Source organism: Pseudorca crassidens, chromosome 5, assembly GCF_039906515.1.
Source record: "Pseudorca crassidens isolate mPseCra1 chromosome 5, mPseCra1.hap1, whole genome shotgun sequence".
Taxonomy (NCBI): Eukaryota; Metazoa; Chordata; class Mammalia; order Artiodactyla; family Delphinidae; genus Pseudorca; species Pseudorca crassidens.
The window spans coordinates 148,512,595-148,530,046 of NC_090300.1; the positions used below are offsets into that span (position 1 = coordinate 148,512,595).

The 17,452-nt window shown below is 42.6% G+C and overlaps 1 protein-coding gene across 18 annotated transcripts in view; it reads left to right on the plus strand.

Annotated features, from left to right (window-relative positions):
- PCBP3 (poly(rC) binding protein 3) overlaps positions 1–17,452 on the plus strand; it is a 212,307-nt gene that overhangs the window by 28,398 nt on the left and 166,457 nt on the right. For 4 of the 18 annotated variants that reach the window (XM_067739709.1, XM_067739710.1, XM_067739712.1 and 1 more), the window contains exon 1: positions 8,160–8,410. The exons of 2 other annotated variants lie outside the window; for them this stretch is intronic. The gene's annotated coding sequence lies outside the window, so the exon portion shown is untranslated. Of the gene's footprint in view, positions 1–8,158; positions 8,411–17,452 lie in introns of those variants that run through there. 12 more of the 18 variants (XM_067739698.1, XM_067739696.1, XM_067739700.1 and 9 more) reach the window with 6 other exon arrangements.

Below are 17,452 nucleotides of genomic sequence, written 5' to 3' on the forward strand. Positions count from 1 at the left end.
CATTTTTAACAGGGTTGTTTGTTTTTGCATTATTGCAAGTGCAGTTTTTTGTTAGTCCATATTGGGTAATTCTGACTTCTCATGTCTTTGTGCATCTGTTTTTATTTTCTGTTGTTTCTTGCTCATGGTGTCTAATTTCTTTGCATGTGCTAGACATTGTAGCTGCAGAATTATTTTGAGGAATCCTATGAGACCTAGGATGATTGTATCATTTTTGAACAGGTTTTATTTTGTTATCGCTAAGGTTCTTTATTCTTAAAGAAGCCATCTTAATCCCAGTGCAAGCCTGAAGCCAACCAGATGAACAAAACAAGGCAGTGGTGCATGGGAGGGCTGGTTTGCTTTTCAGGACTTCTCCACATTTAGGGTTTATCCCTTTGTTCTTCCAACACAAGTTGAAGGCTGGTTTCTCAGAGTCTGACTCATGCTTTTACTCTGTGCCTGTAGCCCCCAATTTCTGGATTATTTCGGGTAACTTCAGCATCTATAGTAAAACTCCCAGATGTTAGGACCTTACACAGAAAATTTACTTCTCCTTCATGTAATAGTCCCCTGTGGATGTTCCTCAACAATGATCAGCTTTCCTCTGCATGGTGATTTGGGCCTGGCTTTTGACCGCTGTGGTCCTGCTATCTGCTAGGTTGGTAGCATCATCTAGGGCCTGAACTTCCTTTTTGTCCAGCTGGCAGATGGGGAGTACAGTGCAGAGGATGCACACATGCTTTTCACCCATGTTGGCCTGGACATGACATGTACAGTAACTGTAGATGTTCCACTGGGGAGAGCTAGTCACGTGGCCTGCCTAGATGCAAGTGTGAGGCGGGCGAAGAGTAGTCCATGGTTAGCAGCTGCATGTCTGTTTGGTGGACAGTTACCTCTGCCGCAGTCCTTCCCCTTGGCCCTGAAATATCTGTGCACATTCTTCTTTTGCAGCTGTACTCATCTTCCCCAGGGAGACAAATACAGATATGGCTCTTGAGGTTTGGTGACTGAACTAACACACAGGTTATCTACCTGCTGCTGATACTGTTCAGTAATGGAGCCAAACCATTGACAATTGCAATGGAAAAAACCTTCCATTTGAAAGGGGAGAAATGGAAGATAAACATCAGTCCTTGGTTCAAGCAAGAGTGACACCCTGAGGACAGGTATTATGAAGGCGTCTGTCAATGACTATTAAACAGAGGCCACCAGGAACTCACCGGGCACCTGTGATGGAACGGGCTGGGACCATACACCATGGGGAACTGGGAGAGGGTGTTAGAAAGAATCTGTTACAGGATTTGGGCTTTGGTTGGGTGATTCTGGGGAGGATGGAAGAAAGTAGAGTGCTGTCAGTAAGCAGGGGCCATTTTATGAACGAGTATCTTAACAAATTTTATCTGAGGCAGGGTGGATTAGGGCGAGGCTAATGCTGCAATTGCTAAGGAAGCAGCCCTTCAACATGTTAGCTGGGAGAGGCCACACGTGGTGTTTTAGGGCTTGGACAAAGTTCATATTTTGTTTGTGCTCTGATGTGATGGTGGCGATGGCCATCCTGGTTCTACTGTGGTCTCGTCTGATTCTCTTGCCTCTGCCCTGGGAGTGTCTGCCCAGACTCCTTGCCCTGACCATGGGAGGCTTTTCCTTGGCCTTTGTCCTCTGTGGGCACAGCTGCCTGGGACCTTGGAGGGGATCTCTCCCTTGATGGGCGGGATCTGCCCAGACTCCAGAGCTTGCTTCGGCTTGCAGAGTTTGGAGGCCGGGGATTGTTTTGACAGTCACTGACTTATTTTAGGCTTATGTTTCTTTGGCAGTAGAATTCCCCCCAAATTCTAGTAGCTTCTGATCTGTTTGCTTTCAGCAGTTCCATGTGCCCGTCCCTACACCCCGAGTTCTTTCCTAGTCATGACCCTCTGGCCTGGTCATTATCTTTGCTTTCTCATGCCTGTGTCTCTTTCTGCTCAGGGTGTCTTGAAGGCATGGCTGTGGGTGGGAGAGAAACCCTATGATCTGATCTGTGTGTACAGCTGAGCCCTCTGTTTAGCCAAGGAGTCTTCATGGGCCTATGCTTCTCAGAACAGTTTCAGCCTTACATCTTACTCTTGGGGTGCAGAGGGGGAGGCTTTTCCCACGAGGTGAGCCCCATGTTTCTGGACTGTCTCTAGGTGCTTTCTGGTCTCTCAAGTAGGCCAGTTTTTGCCTAAGCTCTTCTCTTGCTGTGATGCCTGTTTTGGCAGAGCAGGTAACAGTCACGCAGGCTGCTGGCACTCCTTTTTCTCCTGTCCCCGAGCTGGAGGCTGGGTGTGAGTGTGGTCTACCTTCAGATGATCACTGCTTTGCAATGCATAAAATAGGGCTTCCTCGTTACCAGCTGCCTGACAACGGTTTTTATTATGGCATCACCCCTGTTCAAAGAAGCCATTTGTGTCTTAATTCATCTCTGTTGAAATATGTATTTAATGATAGAGAATTTAAAAGAGGAAAATTTCTGAACCAATCTCTTTGGGGACTGTTGGAACCATTTTCTATTTCTCTGTTTCACTACCACTTGGATGTGAAGCCATACATTCGTGGCCGTTTTCTAGGCAGACATTACAAGGGCACAGTATTGGAAGTTCATCTTTCTCGTTTTTAACTTTTAAAAGTTAAAAAGTTTTAAAGGCTGTTTTTAATCAGCCTTTTCTGATTTCTTATAAGAAGAAAAAATCAGATGCTTCAATTTTGGGGGACTAAATTGGGATATACATAAGATAAATAAAATCAGTGAAGAAAACCACTTTGAACCCAAATTGCAGTGATGTCGAAAACTCACAGGGCACCCCTCCCTCTTTGCGTTGTGGTGGCTGAAGCCTGGAGCCCTTCCCTTGCTCTGAGTCTGTCTCTGCTTTGGAGAAAGGAGGATATGAGTACCTGGCCTGTATCCTCTTGGGAAATTCTCTTGTGGAAGCAAAACGAGATGACTGACATGCAAACATGTTGGATAGTAAAGCTCTCTGGGTATAAAAGGCATTATTTCATCCTGAAGTACTTTTGGGGATAAATAATTTATTGGCACACTAAGTTCATCCTCTGAGGCCAGGTGCTCCTATGATAATGTACCCAAGCCAACCTTGGAAACTTACAGCATCTCAGAGGGAGGAGGGCCAGCGGGCATGTCCCTCTGTGATTTTTACTGAGTTGGGTGCTTTTCCAGGGAGTTCTGAGCTGTATTCATAATTGTCCTTAAGCAAATAGAAACAGTCCAAAGTGGTGCCCCTCACACAGAGTGCAGTTTACAGGCATCTGTAGCGTGACACAGTTAATAATTGCCCATGATACTTAAGTGTCCCAGACTGGTAGTTTGAGTTTTCATGGAATTTTAAACAGATGAGATTTTGTAATAGAGCCGTGTTTCTTACTGATGTCTTCCATAACCCCTTATGATTAAACTGTTGCTGAATTTCCTAGACTTGATTAATTACCTCATTAATTAAACAGACAAATAATGAACTAGATTATTTTGCTTACTGAGAAATTGTTAATCTTGAGGTAGCTTTACTTCTCTAGGTCCACTTAGGAAGCTGGAATTTTTCATTTAATGGGCTTTTCAAATTCATGTATTATCCATGTGATCAGCATGGAGACTGACATTGACAGAGGTGTTATTTTATATCAGGGCACTGGGGTGACATGTGGACCACTGGTCCCCACAGGGGCTGTGACCCTGGCTTCTGCCATCTCTCTTCCCTACTTCCTGGAGTTCCTGAAACTGGACTCCGGCCCCTGGGGACACAGCTCCCCGCTGCCCGGCATCCTTGGCTCTGAGGGGCTTCTTGCTCTTAGCTACACCCCACATGGTGTCTGTTATTTCTCTTTTCCTTGCTCTGGGCACCACTGCACCTTCTGGGCACAGCTTCTCCTGGGTGGATGGTGGGGCAGCCCGGGAGCTGGCAGAGTGTGCCCACTGCCCCAGTGTACTGCGGCCGGGCTCCGAGTCTCTCCCGTCTGGAGGACAGAGCACGGCGGGGCTGAGGCCCTGTGCTCTGCTGGACATGTGAGAGGAGCCTGGCTGTCAGCCCCCTTCCTTCAGACCCAGGAGGAAGCGCCTGAAGCCAGGGGCCTGGGGTCAGCTTGGTGAGGCCGGGGTCCTTGGCTGGGGCTGTCTGCCTGCGGTCAGATCTCGTTCAGCTGGGCACACCCTCCAGACCGGCCCAGGCTCAGCTGGGCTCCACCAAGGGTGCCTGAGGGCGAGGCCCGGCCCTGCAGCACCCATTAGGCAAAGAACCAGATTGGAATGCCGAGCTGGAAGCAAGCCGCAAGTCCTTACTGAACAGAGGGTTAAATTCCACCCTGAGGCGAGGACTGTCTGGTGAGTGGTCTCCAGGATCTCAGTTACGACCCCCCACTCCATAAGGCTCAGGCGCAGGGCCGGCGCCTTAGGCCTGTTGCTTCCGCCTCTGAAGGCAAACCTGAGACTCCCAATCCCTTGTCGGCCCTCTAGCACCCATAGGATGACAACAGAAGCTGTGATCTGTGGACCTTCAGGGTTCTCCAAGACCCCTTCGGGGGGAGACATGATTCCCATGTTTTCATAAAGATCCAGAAACATGATTTCCTTTCTCACAGTGCTGAGCCCTGAGCTGATGGCACAAAAGTGATGACGGGCAAAGCTGCTGGAACCTGAGCCCCATCGCGCCAGGGGGCCGCGGGGGGGCGGTCGGGCAGACTCTCATAGTTCCTTCAGCACCACCACTGCACAGAGAGCCACTTGCATGCGAAGAGAATGTCCTCGATGAAGCGGTAAGAATGATTAATTTAATTAAATCTTGACCCTTGGGCACATGTCTTTTAAGTGTTCTGAGAGACAGACTGGGAATTTGCACAATGCACGTCTGCAGATGGAATCACGGCAGTTGTTTCGAGGAAAAACAAGTGCTTATGCTTTTTTTGGGTGGGGAGCTGAACTCGCCCCTCTTCTCATGGAACATGGTTTTTACTTTAAAGAATAACTGACAGACAAACCGTGGTTGTTCAGACGTGTGATTTTGGCAGACAACGTCTGAAAATTGGACTAAGTGAGCCTGTGACTTCAAAGGAGATAACTGCTGGTGTTTGTTGCAACTGACAAAATTTGAGTTTTCAGTCAAAAATTAGAATTTTGAAAACTTGTGTCTGCTATGGTGAGCTTGACAGCTTCTCAGTACTTAAAGATGTTTCTGATGAACTCAGTGGTGATGTTAACTAATGTGATTTTTTGACATTATATATTGAAATGTATTCAGGAAGATCTGCATAACTCACTGAGCCAGTATTTTCCAAAATGACTAATGCATGATGTCACACCAACCATGCATGGATGAAATATATGTCTAGGGTGCAAGATCGCTAGATAATGGGTTTTAATGTTAATAAAAGTTTGTTGATGAGTTTTCAGATTCCATGTTGCAAGTAACCTTTAAGAAATGACCACTTGCTGAGTTTTGATGTCATATCAAAGAATATCCATGGTGATCTGATAAACCTATGCAGATACTCCTGTTTCCAGCCACATGTCTGGGTGAGGATGGGCTTTTTTCACATACTTTAACCAAAACAACGTTTCACAACAGATTGAATGCAGAAGCAGGTGTGGCAATCCAGCTGTCTTCTATTAATCCTGTCATTAAAGAGTTCCAGAAATTCTTCTAATTTATTTTTGTTTGGAAAATATAGTTACTTTTATTAAAAAGTGTTACTTTCATTGTTATGTAATGGGCTTATTATTCATTGTGAATGAATTACTGAATAAATAATTTTAAAATCTCTCTGTGTTTATTTCAAGTAAATATCAATGAACAGAATCCATTTAAGAAATAATTTGAGGAAAGAAAGGGGTCCTGAGTCCAAAAAGTTTGAGAACCACTGGTCTGGTGTCATAGGAAACCGTGGTGCTTGAGTGGAAACGCCAGTGGTTTTGCTGAAGGACCTCAGGGAACTGCTGAGATGATGAGCTGTCACCAAGCACTGAGTCGAAGAGAAGACTGAGTTCTTTATTTGTTTTTTTTTAGGTGAATGCTAACAGGAAAGTGGGTTCAACTGAAAGACTGACATTGGAAAGAAACAGATTCATTTCAACTTTCATATTGTAAATAATTTTAGAAATTAACATCAGAATTTGATTTTCAAGACAAAACCCTACAAAAGCAACCAACTGAGCCAGCTTTATTTATGAAATATGGAAAGAAAGGCTTACTTCTCTAAAAAAAAAAAAGACAAAAGTCCTACAGGCAATTCTGCTCTGTGATGGAAAATCTTTCTAACCCAGATTGTTCAGTTACTCAACAACATTTATTAGTACCAGCAGTATTAGGGGGGTATAGACCTCTGTGCTAAGTGCTAAGAGGGAGACCAAAGGTATTATAGATGGTTTTTTTCTGATGCTAAGAGGTTTTTTCTTCCAGTAATTTATGAGGGAGAGAAGGTGGGTAGGACAAGTTCTCAACTGAAAAGCTGCGTGAGAAGATATAGGACAGAGGAGACAGGAAAGCTGTGCCTGGCTGCAGCAGGTGCTCTGCAGCAGGGCTCTGGGTGGCTGAGGAGGGAGAGGGAGTGACCCTGGGTCTGGTCCTGGAGCCGTCTGGCAGGTTAGGTCCCCTGGACAGAGATGTACATTTCACTGCCTGGTGTCAGGAAGCAGAGCTGTTGGCTGGCTCACTTGTGGTTTCTGGGTGCCAGTGGAGGAACAAAGGTGAAGAAGCATGCCTCTCAGCTGCAGGGTGGTCATCGTCGTTGGGGGCAGCACCTGGGGTGTAGAGGTGTGCCCTGTGCTCGCCCCTAGCTCTGCCTTAGCACCTCTCCCTGGCTGGTAACTCTGGGCTGGTTCCATGCCTTTTATGGAAAGAACAGTAAAGTTTCTTCTAATGAGAATTGGGGAGTAGGAAATTCTGATTAATTGCAATTCCCTTTCAGTTCCCAGACCATCAGGAAAAAAAAAATTTAAACCCTAAAATTAAGTTTCTAATTTATTACCTAGATTATGTTAAACGTGATTGAATCTTTCTAAAAAGACAGGATTTTGCAGGGCCTTAAGGCATCATTGACCATAGAATATTACTCTTCCCTAGTTTCTGAGAAATCTTAGCTGGTTTAGAGCTCCTGTCTCAGAGTAGAAGTGCCTGCAGGGAACACTGTCACTGTGACAAGTGGGTCCTGTCCCCAGCTCCTTGCTAGTAGAAATGAAGTCAGAAACCTGGCTTCCTGTCCCCGATATGACAGACTGCATGTGCCTTTGAACTCCCTTAAAGCCTGTGTCTCTTTCCGGAAACTGGGTGTCACTGAGGTTGGTGTCTAGTGACCAACAGGAAGATGGGTGTGTGGTTGAGATCTCTGCTGGAGTTGAGTGGAGGGAGGGCACCTTGAACTTTGGCTTGCTTTCTGAAGCCATCATCACCTCTCGCTGAATAAGAGACACTCACAGGAGTCTCAGCCCCCTGGTCCACCTGCCCTCCCCTGCCAACACGTACACACAACCACACACACAGGCGCACAGGCATGGTCTCCAGAATGAAGGAATAATGACAGTGTGGGAAACGATGTGGAATTGTTAGTCTTCGGGTCACTTGGAAGAGCCCTGGCCACCCCTGCCTGGAGACTTAGCTTCCGATATCTCCAACGCGTGGATGAGGTGACCTGTGCCCGTCTTAGTTCCCTCTGACGTCTTTCATTTCCTTGGCACATGAAGGTTTCCCTCCATTTGGGGGCCATATCTGAATTGCTATGTGGAGTGCAGGGCTGTGGCGCTTGACGCTAATGAGCTGGCTGGTCTTTAAATAGCACAGCGCCTATAAACAGAATCACCTGTTTTACAGCCTGGTATTGAAGAAGATTGTTCCCAGAGGGCTCTGAATGGCTGTTGGAGCATTAGAAAGGCAGTAAAACGCTCCTCACTCCGCCCCTTACGTGAGGCAAGACTGGCTGAGAACACACACACCGTATCAGTGACATTTCTTTTGGGCTGGGCTGGAATCATCCCTCTCAATGCATTACACTCAGGTTGCATCAGGATGAAGAATGGCCAGGCCAAAATCTCCTTGATTATCGGAAACTTAGTCATTTGTTCTCTGAGTCAGCTTAATGGCGTGTAATGTTCACATCACATTCTTTTGGGGCCAGGCCAAGAACCAGCATGTTTGCCAGCATTTCAGCAATGAGCTAATCAGGCTTTTGGCTCCTACATTACTGGCCAAGAGCTCCGCTGGAATTAATGGTGTCACTGCAGCAAACCGGGGTCCTCGCAAAGGTTGCTCGTTATTTTCCTGTGTCATATGCTGGCCCTTGCTTTCATCAGATGAGCCGTAAGCCCCGTCTCTTCCAGAAGGTCTTCCCAGGCTGAGGCTCTGAGATGTGATGCTAGAAATTCAGCCCAACAGGTTATTTACTGAAAAGCCCTGTCCTGACTGCTGCTGAGGATGTAAGTACAGGGGAGAGTCTTTCCATGTAATCCAGGGAGCATGGAATCCACTTGGGGGTGGGGCATGATGCACGAACACATGTGTCCTCGGTACCATGAAGAGCCAGCCACACATCATCAGAGAAGAGCAAGAGAAGTATGCGGAGCTCCGGGGAAGTATGCGGAGCTCCAGCACTTTGGAAGGATGGAAGAAGGCCTTGGAGAGGATGGGCGTCTCATCTGTGTCTTGGAGACTGCGGAGTGCGGGCTGGCACGTGGGAGGTGGGCAGTAGGTGATAGCTGTCCTAGCTTTATTGCTACACTTCTGTTTTCTAACTAGTAAAATAGAAAAAAGTGTCTTGTACATCTGCCGGGGCCTAGCTTGTGAGACGACAGGGAACCGCCTGGGGAAGGCGCCCAGGCAGGGCGGGCACCTGGCGGCTGGTGCGCGGCGACCGAGATGTCTGAGAGCCTGGGTGTTGTCCGCCCTCTGCCACTTCTGCTGCCACAGAGTGGACGGAGGAAGCGCCCTCTGTAGTGTGTGGAAATGAATAGTACATGTCTGATTAAAAAAGAGCTGCGGCGACATGCTCTGTCTCTGTCTTACTCATAAGATACTCTAAGTAGGGAAAAAACTTCTTTGTGATTTTTGAAAAGTGTTTAGTGTGATAAGGGGAAAAGTAAAAAAGTAAAAACAATGAAATCAATAGAGAGGGTATTCTTAAAAAGTTTGTGCCAGAGCAGGAATTCAAAAAGATGTTTAAAGGGATTGTTCCTGGCTCTGTGGGATCGCAGTGCACACACCACAAAGTGGCTCTCCATTCAACTCCTCTACCACTGACGGGCATCTGGGGTTTCCAGTTTGGGGCTGTTGAGAATAAAACTTCTCTGACTGTTCTTGTAGGTTTCTTTGGGTAACATAGACACACATTTCTCTTGCATATGTATCCAGAAGTGGGATTGTTGTGTCATAGGGCTGGTGTCTGTTTACTTTTAGTAGGTAATTGCCAGACAGTTTTTCAAAGTGGTAGAGCCAGTTTGCAACCTGTCCAAAGATGCCTGAGAATTCAGTTGCTCTGCACCCTCAGCAACACTTGCTGGTTTCTGTCCTTTTCACGTCTGCCTTTGTGGAGTTGTGTGCTGGTATCTCACTGTGGTTTAGTCTCCATTGGCCTGATCACTGATAACGTGTGTTTTTTCCCACACCACCAAGCAATTCTTCAACATCAGCTATGGCACCATCTACCTGGAGACAGCATCAGATTCCACAGGCCAAGGGCTCAGTCTCACCAGGCCGTCCCTGTCCCCCTTCAGATGCCAGTCACAAGTCCAAGTTGTTACCTGTGCTGCTGACCAACTGGCTGTAAACTGGAGGTTCCCATGACCCACCTCCTTGGGTTTGATTAATTTGCTAGAGTGACTCACAGAACTCAGAGAAACATTTACTTATGTTACCAGTTGATTGTAAAGGTTACAGATGAACTGCCAGATGGAAGAGATTCGTAAGGTAAGGTACGTGGGAAGGGTCTCGAAGCTCCTGTGCTCTCCGGGCCCACCGCTTTCCCCTCAGCTCTACCTGGTCACCGACCGGGAAGCTCTCCAAAGCCCGAAGCCTAGCCTTTTGGATTTTTATGGAGGCTTCGTTACCCAGGCATAATTGATTAAATCGTTTGCCATTGATGGTGGAGCTCAATCTCCAGCCCCTCTCCCCTCCCTGGAAAGGTCCAGCCCTCTAATCATGTGGTTGGTTCCCCTGGCCACCAGGTCCCATCCTTGGGTTACCTAGGGACTTTCTAAAAGTTATTTCATTAACATAGCAAAAGATACCTTTATCCCTCTTTCACTTCAGGAAATTCCAAGGGTTTTAGGAGCTCTTTGCCAAGAATGGGGATAAAGACCAGACATGTATTTCTTGGGGTAAATCACATTGACCGCTTCTTTATGCTATTGTCCATTTGAAGGTCCTCTTTTGTGAAGTGCTTGCTCAAGTCTCCTGTCCATTTTTGGTTTGTTCTCTCTCTTTTTTTAAATTGTAGTGGTTTTTGTATATCCTGGAGAAAAATTCTTTGTTTAATATATACATTGCAAACGTCTTCCCCCAGTGGGAAGCCTGTCTTTTCACTCTTTTAATGATGTCTTTTGATAAATAGAAGTTCTTATTAGTAAGTTCAAGTTATCCATCTTTTCTTTTATGAGTAATGTTTATTGTGTCTGGTTTAAGAAAAATTTGTTTACCCCAAGGCCATGACGATATTCTTCCGTGTCTCCCTCTAGAAATTTTATTATATTCCTTTAACATTTAGGTCCAGTCCAGTTGTGTCTAGTGTGAGATATAAGTCCAAGTTCCCGTTTTCTCTGTGGATATCCAGTTCATCTAGTCTCATTTACTGAAAAGACTATTTTCCCCGCCAAATTACAGGTGGTACCTTTGCAGAAGATCAAGTGCCCTTATGGATCAGGGTCCAGTCAGGAGACAGTGGTTACACCAGTAATTTGAATAGGGAACATTTATTATAAAGAACTGTTAACTAGCAAAAGGGATTAACTATCAAACAGGGTAAAGAGTAAGGTTGCTGTAAAGAATACAGGAATAGCAGATGTAGGGAGCAGCCGCTACCTCTGGCGCTGAGGAGAAGTACCTGGAGATGGGTGGGACAGCCTCAGAAGAGGGTCTCCCCAACAAGTCTAAGATTCATCATTGCCGGAGAAGTCATGGCTGTGACCCACTGGAGAAATTCACTGAGGTGCTTCAAGCTGGGGTTGGCTGCTGTGGTGCCCGTGATACACTAGGAAGTCACCTGCAGGGATGCCTGCTGTACTCATGGAGAAACTGCCCCCTGGCCTTCATGCTACAGAGCAAGAAAAAAAACAAACAAACCCTGGAACCTGAAAGAGAACCCCTTCCTCTTGCAGTGCTCTTTCCTGACAATGCCATGACTGTGTCAGCTGGCCGTGGAGAAATGTTCTTAGGGTCCAGCACTAGTATCACAAAAACAGAGCAAAGAAGGGTGATTTGGGGCTGAGAGGCAATAAATAGATAATGGGCACAGCTTCCATGTGTGGGTCTGTTTCTTGACTATGTTCTGTTCCATTGGCCTGTTTCTCCATCTGTCAGAGCTGCCATACTGATTACTGTAGCTTCACCGTTCTCATCCTGATAAAGGCTGGTGGGGTCCTCCACCTGGGTTTGTCTAGATTGGCCGCACTCCTCTTAAGTTCTTTGCCTATCTTTATCATTTTACAATCAGCGCACCAATTCCTACAAAAAACCTCTTAGGATTTTCATGGGCGTGTTTTGGTTCCGTAGATCAGTTTAGAGGAGAATTGACATGTTTACAATATTGAGTCTTCTAAATCAAAGAATATGGTTTATTCCTTCTTGTATGTTGTCTTTAATGTTTTCCAATGATGTTTTGTTGTTTTTAGTGTAGAGGTCTTGCACAGGTTTTGTTTGATTTATTTCTGAAAAATATTTTGATGATATTGCTGTTACTATATAGAAATGCAGGTGGGTTTTGCATATTGACCTTCTATCCAGTGACCTTGCTAAATTTACTTAACAAATGTTGGTGTAATGGTGTGTTAGGATCTTCAACTATGATTGCGGATTTATCTATTCCTCTTTCTAGTTCTGTTTTTGCTTTGTATATTTTAAACAGACAATATTAGTTGCATACCAATTTAGGGTCTTATCGTTTCTCATTGAATTGACCCTTTTATCATTGTGAAGTGTCCTTCTTTTTCTCTGCTCTTATGTTTTGCCTTAAGGTATTTTTGTCTGATGATAATAAAGCCACTGGAGCTTTGCGTTGCTTCGTGTTCATGTGGTACAGCTTTTTCTATTCTTTCAACCTACAGTAAGGACTGTATCCTTACTTTCATTTTTTAAATTATTATTATTTTTAAATTTTATTTATTTTTCTTTGGCGGCGTTGGGTCTTCGTTGCTGCACACGGGCTTTCTCTAGTTGTGGTGAGTGGGGGCTACTCTTCTTGCAGTGCACAGGCTTCTCATAGCTGTGGCTCCTCTTGTTGCAGAGCACAAGCTCTAGGCGTGCGGGCTTCAGTAGTTGTGGCTCATGGGCTCTAGAGCGCAGGCTCAGTAGTTGTGGTGCGCAGGCTTAGTTGCTCCGTGGCATGTGGGATCTTCCCTGACCAGGGATCGAACCTGTGTCCCCTGCATTGGCAGGCGGATTCTTAACCACTGCACCACCAGGGAAGTCCCTGCATCCTTACTTTTAAATTATGCTTGTTTTGAATAGAATATAATAATTTTTATTCATTTTAGTTGGAGTGTTTAATCTATTTACATTTAATTTGATTTTTGAAATGTTGGGTTTAATTCTACCATCTTACTCTTTGTTTTCTTTTTGTTCCACCGGTTCTTTGTTCCTTTATTCCCCCTTTCCTGCCTTCATTTGGATTAATCAGGTATTTTTTATTTCATTCTTTAATCTCCTGGATTCTTATTTATTCTTACATTAAAAGTTACCCAAGAGATTTCAATTACATCATGCTTATTACAGATTCCTCTGATATGGTCATATATTTCTGCTTCTATGTGTAAGTCCAACATGACATTATTTCTGTTTTAAGCAGTTGATATTTTAAAATATTTGTTCACATATTTACCCTTTCTGGCATTCTTCATTTCTTCCTGTGGTTCTATGCTTGTAGTTGGGAATATCTTCTTTCAGCCTGAAGAACTAAAAGTATTCTTGTAGTGCAGGTCTATTGATGACAAATTCTCTTGACCTTTGCCTGAGAACACATTTAGGTTCCCTTCGTTTCTGAAAATTAATTTCACTGGGTATAGAATTCTACGTTGAAAGTTGTTTTCTTTTAGCATTTTAAATATGTCAGCATTTTCAACATGTTCTCTAAGTCTTCTGGCTTTTATAGTGCTTGTTGAAAAGTCAGCCTTTTGTTTTGCTGTTGTTTCAAAGAAAAGGTGTGTTTTTTTTCTTTGCCTGATTTTAATATTTTCTGTCATCGTGCCTGTGTCTCTGCGTGTATACATGCATGTGCATGTGTTTTCTGTTTATCCTACTTGGGGTTCATGGGACTTTTTGAATTATGCATTGTCCTTAATAAGACTTGGAAAATTCTCAGCCATTATTCATTCAAATGCTGCTGTTACCCCATTCTTTTCCACTCTCTCATTACATGTATGTGAGACTTTTTGACCATGTCCCACACATTCTTATGCTTCGTACTGTTTTCATTCTTTTTTTATAGTTTTTTCTCTCTGAATTTCAGTTTTAGATCCAAATATCCAAAAGTTTGGATATTTTCTATTGGACCTGTCTGAGTTCCTCTAATTGTGTCTTTATTTCTGGCTGCTTTTCTTTTAAAGACATCCAATAAGTTCTTAACATTATATTTTTCAATTATAGAATGTCAATTTGACTACTTTTCTGTAGATTCCAAGACTGTTGAAATTTTTCATCTTTTCATCCATTTGTTTCTCTCTTCCTGTTTTTAAACATTTTAATCAGTTTTTTCTTATAAAATTTATTTACATAAATACACTACATACATTTAAGGTGTACAGTTGGATGAGTTTTGACAGTTGTGTACAGCCATGAGACAGAGCATTTCTGTCACCCCAAAAGATTCCTTGTGTCCATTTACAGTCCATTCCTTGTTCTGCCTTTGGGTCCCAGGAAAGTACAGACATACTTTTTGTTATTTTAGAGTAGTTTGTATTTTGTATTAATGTAATCATACACTACCTACTCTTTTTCTGTCTGGCTTCTTTCACTCAACATGATAATTCTGAGATTCATTCATGCTGTGGGTATCAGCACCGTGTTGAATAGCAGTGGTGAGTGTGGACAACCTTGCCTTCTTGCTAGTCTTAGGTGTGAAGTTAGCTGTAGGTTTTTAGTTGGTGCCCTTTATTAGGTTGAGAGAATTCCCGTCCCTGGTTTGTTTAGACTTTTTATCATCAGTGGGTGCTGAATTTTGCCAAAGGTTTTTCTGCACCTATTGAGATGATCATCTGGTTTTTCTCCTTTATTCTGTCAATATGGTAAATTACATTGAATGATGAATGTGAAATCAACTTTGAATTCTTGGGATAAACCTCATTTGGTTGTGATTTTTTTCCTTTTAAAATATTTCTGGATTCAATTTGAGAAGGTTTTAAGGATTTTAGTTTCTAGTTACATGAGGGATAGTGTTCTGGAGGTTTTTTTCTTATAATGTCTGGTTTTGTTATCAAGATAATATTGGCCTCATAAAATAAAGTTGGAGTGTTCTCTCCTCTCTTGTTTTCTGGAAGAGTTTGTATATAATTAGTATTATTTCATTCATAAATGTTTGGTAGAATTTACCAGTGTAGTCCTCTGACCTTAGAGTTTTTAACTAGGAATTCAGTTTATATAATCAATATGGCCCTGTGCGGGTTATCTATTTTTTTTTTGAATGAACTTTGGTAGTTGTTGTCTTTCAAGGAACTTTACCAATTCTTCTAAGTTGAATTTATTACCTAAAGTAGTTCAGGATAGTCTCTTATTATTCTTTTATTGTCTGTAGGACCTGTAGAAATAATTCCTCTGCCATTCTTGTTATTGATGATTTATACCCTCATTATATTATTATCTTGATTATTCTAACTGTGAGTTATTATACATTTTGTTGATCTTTTCAAAGAATCAGCTTTTAGCTTGGATACTTTTCTCCATGGCTTTAAAAAATATTGTTGATTTCTGCTCATTATTTCTTTCTTTCAACTTACTTTGGGTTTACACTGCTCTCTCTCTTTTTTTTTTCTAAGCTCCTTGAGATGGACTCTAAGACCATTGTTTAGAAATCTCTAGTTTGTCCCTGATCTTGAGAATGGCCTTCCTGGGTTCTTGACCAAAACGCTTACACGTCCCTGTCTCCTCAGCCCTGAAAGTTCAACCAGTTAAAAGATCTTGGGCTCCTGCCACACACTGATGGGTGCAAAATCTGGCAAATGATTTGAGGGGGAGATGGATTGGATACTTACTGCAGGCCCGTTTCCATTAGTGTGACTTGGTCCCCTAAACATGTGAAGATATGGGGAGAAACGTCAGTCTGTCTTGCTGGCCCAGTCCCCTGGCCTTTTGCATGGTCCCAGAACTCAGCAGTTGTCTGGTGGGGAGAACAGGCCTTGCGTTGGATGCTCCTTTAGTTTCCAGTCTGTTGCAGGCCTTGAGGCTACAAAAAAGCTCTGCTGGTTTTTCTTTCCTCCCATAGAATCCCTTAGCTTGGACCAAGCCTGATTCTTAGCCAGTGTTCAGAATTAGCAGCTTATTTTTAGCTTATCTAGAAGGGCTCTTCCTAGTGAGGAATTTTAATTCATTTAGTCTTCATTGCTTTGATGGTGTTAGAAATACAGCTTTTGAAACTTATAACTAAAAAAAATCTTCTTGCCTCATTGGTGGTGTTGGCCCGCTCTGACCACAACGTTGTAATAGAAGGCAGAATCCCCCTCCCCTTTGAATAATTTATATACAATGAAATGCATCTATTTTAAGTATACAGATTAATAAATCTTGATGTGTGTATATTTCTTGTAACTACCACCACGATCAAGGTATAGAACATCATCCCAAAAGGCCTGGTGCCCCTTTCCATTCAGATATTTTTTTTGTCACTGTTGATATGATTCACTTTTTCCAGAATTTCATGTAAATGGAATCATACAGTGTCTACTGGCTTCTTTTTTGTGTCTTGCTTCTTTCTTTCAGCATCTGTGCGTTTGAGATTCATTCATGTTGTGTGAATGTGTTTTGTTCCCTCTACAGCTGAGTACCATTCCATTGTAAGATATGTTTGTTTATTTGCTATTGATAGACATTTTGATTGTTTATAGCTTTTGGCTATTATAAATAAAGCTGCTATGGATACTTGTGTACATGTCCTAGTGTGAGAATATGTTATCATTTCTCTTGTGTAAATATCTAGGAGTGGAGAGTGGCTAGGTGGAATGGTAAGTGCTATGGAAGTGCTATTACAAGGGTCTACCTGTTTTCCAAAGTTGTTGAATGATTTTACACTCCTTGTGGCCATGTATGACAGTTCCAGTTTACTGCCATTTGTATCAGTACTTCTTGTTGTCAGTCATTCAGTTTTAGCCATTCTACTAAATGTGTGTTGGTATCTCATCCTAACTATAGTTTTTATTTTCCTAAAGGCTAATGATAGATATTAGTATCTCATTGTGATCTTAATTATTTTCCTGAGGACTAATGATGACAAGCTTCTTTTTCATATGCTCTTAGTATGTCTAAGCTGTTTGTATGTCTTCCATGATGTATCTGTTGAAATATTTTGCTATGAATACTAGTTCTTTTTTCATATGTATGTATGAGAAATCTTTTTTCCATCTGTTATTTGCCTTTTCATTTTGTAAATAGTGTCTTTCAAAGAGCAGAATTTAAAAATTTTGATGAAATAGAAATTATCATTTTTTCCTTTGATTGGTATATTGCTTTTTATTGATGTATCTAAGAAATTCTACTCTACCCCAAAGTCCAAGAAGAAAGATTCTTTTCTTACTTTTCTTCCAAAAGTTCCACAGATTTAGCTTTTATATTTAGGTTACCTTTTGTGTATGGTGTTAGGTAAGGATCGAGGTTCATTTATATGATATATATGTATATAAATACCCAGTTCTTCTGACACAGTTTTTGGAAATCCTTTCCCCATTGAAATGTCTTTGCACCTTTGTCAAAAATCAATTGATCATAAATGCTTGGGCCTATTTTGAGGTTCTCTTTTCTGTTCCATTTATAAGCCTATGTTTATACTAATATCACACTGTATTGATTACTGGATATCCAAAATCAGGTAAACTAAATCCTCCAACTTTGTCCTTATTTTTCCAAATAGTTGTGACAATTCTAGGTCTTTGCTTTTTTTTTTTTAATTTTAGAATCAGCTTCTTAACTTCTTCCAAAAATTCTACTAGCATTTTGATTGAGATTGCATTGAATCTGTAGGTCAATTCAAACAGAATTGACATCTTAGCAATACTGAATCTTCCAATCAATGCATATTGTAATCTCTCCATTTATTAAGTCTTTAATTT